The sequence below is a fragment of the Lutra lutra genome, chromosome 1, assembly GCF_902655055.1.
Source record: "Lutra lutra chromosome 1, mLutLut1.2, whole genome shotgun sequence".
In the NCBI taxonomy this organism is placed as follows: domain Eukaryota; kingdom Metazoa; phylum Chordata; class Mammalia; order Carnivora; family Mustelidae; genus Lutra; species Lutra lutra.
Window position 1 is genome coordinate 208862330 of NC_062278.1, and position 3933 is coordinate 208866262.

Below are 3933 nucleotides of genomic sequence, written 5' to 3' on the forward strand. Positions count from 1 at the left end.
AATGGCCCTAGGGGTCAGAGTGACACACTGGGAAGGTACGCTTACTGTTCAGTCCTCATCACAGAGGAGAGATGGAGGTCAGGGATCATGATGATATCAGTGTCTGCAGTTGACAGGCTGGTGTATGGGGTGATCGTGGCAGCATTTGGGTGGGCGGTTGGGGGTCTGGGTGTGATTGTGCACATGCAAGGGATCCAAGCAGCTTTGCCTCCACAACTTCAGGGTTCAAAACGTCTCTTTTCCACTCTGAAGAGAGTGACTCTGGGCCGGCCATTTCGTCTTTCTGTGCCTTGGTTACCTTATCTAAAAGAGGGAAAATTAATAAGAGTCCCGGTCTTACTGGATTGCTGAGAGAATGAAGTGGGAAGTAAACACATAAGATGGGGGCTGCTGTTGGGCTATTGCCCATTTTCCAGCTGGAGAAACTGAGGCTCAGAGGCGTGGGACCATCTGCAGGGTTGTACAGTATGGATATAGGCCAAGTGGGAGCCTAGGTTCATGGCCTCAGAGCCAAGTTGACCCTTGCCCCTGACTGCCCCCATGTCTCTACACCCCTTCCTCCCCACCCCCATGTCCCCCTGGCCAGTGCCAGGACTGAGCTTAGAGGGGCTGGCCTGCGGCCCAGGGGAGGTGGGAGGGGCCAGCTGTTGCTGGGGGCTTGAATGAGGCAACCTTGCCTGGGAATCTGCTGGGCTCAAAGAACTATTTATAGGCCTGAACTGGGATTGGGTGAGCCACCCCCACCAGCCCTGAGTGCCTTCTCTGTACCCCCACACTGGGGCCCAGGCCAGGGCCTGGAGCGAAGTTGGGGGAGGAAACAGGGGAGGGGGCTAGTGGGCAAGAGCAGGAGCCAGGAGGTCGGAGCTTCCAGGAGAGCTGGTTCTCAGGGGTGGACAGTACTCCAAAGTGCTTCTTAACATACCCAAAGTAACACAGAATTGACACAAGCAGTCCCATTCACATGTGTCACACAATGTCACCAACAAACCCTTAACCCACATCACATCCCAGACACACTGTGACAGCACGGGTGGGTTATATAGAACCACATGAGACAAGGCCACATATATGTCACACCAACCATGTACGACCTCATTTGGTTACACGCAAGTCACGTGTGTTACACAACCAAACTCATAGCTGCGATCCCAGCCACACCTCTAGCCCTTTCACGCTCAAATACACGCGCCGCTGTTCATACCTACTGCCCCTTTGCCTTGCCGGCAGCCACCAACAGCCCACATTTGTCCCACATCGCTCACCTCTAACCCTGTTTATAGGCATGGGTGCACCTCCAGACAGCCAGCACCCAACGAAAATCACTGGGCCCCCGGTACCTGCACAGAGACATATAGTCCACCCGAGATCCATCTCAGAGCCCAGCCACTCGTGCTCACCATTCAACACACCCGGCCACCCCCACCCACTCCTACTGTCACCTCCACTTCTCCAGGCTCCCAGGCTCCCAGGCTCGCACCTCGCCAGGACTGACAAGTCCAGCTGGCAGCTAGTGTGCATCTGTCTCTTCTAAGGTGGGCCTTGTCGGGACCAGGCAGACCCTGGCAGATAAGTCACACCTGGACCTGCCCCACTGGGGCCTGCTGGCCTGGGAACCGTCACCCCCACCTCCACAGACTCTCTAGGCTGGGGCCTTGAAGCAATCATTACACTTATCCCCCAGGGGGAAACCAAGGCTTAAAGCTTTCTGAAGACCTTTCCCTACCCAGCTCTGCTGTGACAAACACGTGGGAAGTTAGACCTGGTTTTTTTTTTTTCAACGGGTGGGGCTGTATCCCCAGAGAGAGACCTTGCTGACCCATACTGGCTGTGTGACTTCAGCAAATACCTGACCCTCTCTGAGCCTGTTTCCTCTCTTGACAAACGCAAAACCCAATCCATGGGGGAAAGACCTCCAGAGCCAGACAGGTTTGAATCCTGGTCCCCCTGGAGGACCTGAGCCAAATGACTTTGCTATTCTGTGCCTCAGTTTCCCTCAGTGACTGGAGTGGCAGCTCCTGGCTCTTCCAGAGCTTCCTCGGCCCCATCCTCTGGGTGAGGAGGGAGGGAGTGGCTAGCTTCTTCGCACCAGGCAAATGAATGGGCCACTTTTGGCTGCCCTGCTGGGAGCTTAGAGCTGCTAATTCCCTGGAGAAACAGGAGGTTCTTTCATGCCCAGGCGCCAGTGGGGTGAGGAGGCGGGAAGAGGGTACTGCGCTGGCCTCATCCCAATGGGCAAGGTGGCTCCATGCCAAGACCAAGAGTGGTGTGCGGGGCCCTAGGGCCATGCATATCCTCCCTGGGAGATATTGGCTGTATCCTCAGCTGTAAAATGGAGGTGATATGGACCCGTACAGAAGGTTTAATGAACCAGTGGATGGAGACAGAATGTGACTTCAAGTCAAACACAGGATGGGCCCTTAACAGGATGGGCCCTTAACAGGATGGGCCGGCCACTTTGTTATGTGTCAGCCCATAGAATCCACTGAATTCTCCAGCAGTCCTATAAATAGAATTCCCTCCATTTTACAGATGAGGAAATCGAGGCTCAGAGAGGTCAGCATACTTGTCCAAAATCACATGGCCAGTGAGTGAGTGACCCACCCAGGATTCGAACCAAATCTGGACCCTCCAGGGTCCCTGCTCTTCCCACCTTCCTCTGGGAGTAAGGAGGTCTATTCTGCCACCCGCAGTCCTGGCCCCAGCCCTGAGACAAAGAGAGCCAGGTCTAGATGGCACCAGGCCATGACTGAATGCAGGAAGTCCTGGCAGGCAGGGGCTGATGGGGCGGCCCTTCTGCTGGTGCCCCAGTTTCCCAGCCAGCCCCCTCTCCTGGAGTGGGCTTGGGACGATGCTAGCAGGATGCCAAGAGAACCATTCCCCTAGCCCTTGAAGAAAGGGGCTGGATTCTAGACCATTCAGCTAAAGCCAGGAACCTGCAGCCTCCTGCCAATGGCTGATCTGTCTCAGAACCTTCCATTCATACAGCAGGGACAGTGTCCTGCCTTTTCCCAAACACCTTCAGGCCCAGGATCTTGCTCCATGTATTTTATCTAAAATCATGGTCTTTCACCCAACCGGGCCTTTAGTTATGCTGTTCTCCCGCCTGGACAAATCTAACCCCATTTTTCTTACCCTGATAAATTCCTGCCCACCCATTAAAGTACGGACACAATATCCCCTCTCCCAGAAAGCCCTCCCTCCAGGTAGAACCCCTGGTCTCCCAGCCCTATTCTCCTTCTTGCTCAGCCCTGGCCACATGAGTCTGGGAGTGAGTGTGTCTAGCTGTGTCTTACCCAAATCGGGGGCCCCTCAGATGGTGGGCTGGAACCAAGGCCTTTCACAGTCCCCAGCACCACCCAGCACAGAGCTGAGCAGTAGAGAGCGAGTCGTTTAGTGAATCAGTGAGCCAAATCTTTAGCATTTGTGCAATCTGGTTTCGCAAACCCCTGTTCATCCTTCAAAACCCACTTCACATGCCCCGCTCCATGAAGCCTGTCCCAGGTAGCATTTACTGGAAAGAAAGATTTGGAGGCTAAGCCTGTGTTCCATCTGGAACGTGGGAGGTTGATGAAGACTCTCTGTACAGGCAACACCGTGGTCTCTTTCTCGGCTCTTCCTTTCATCCCTGGGAGGCAGTGAGGGGCGAGGCAGCCTTAGCAGTTACAGAATGGATTTGGGAGACCTCACCGGGTGGGGAGACATCATTATAGGAAGTCTCTCAGACTCCAAAACCAGTGCCCTATACCCACAGGCACCAGAGACTGCGAGCCCCCACACACTCGGCACCCAATGTTTTAGATGCCCGCCTTCTTCCTCCAGCTCCAACGGAAACTTAATCGCTGGATGGTGACCCTTTAAGAGGCGGGCATGGAGGGGCGGGGCTCAGATTACATCCTGCCCCGGGAGCGCAGGCTGGACGGGTCTGAATCACAT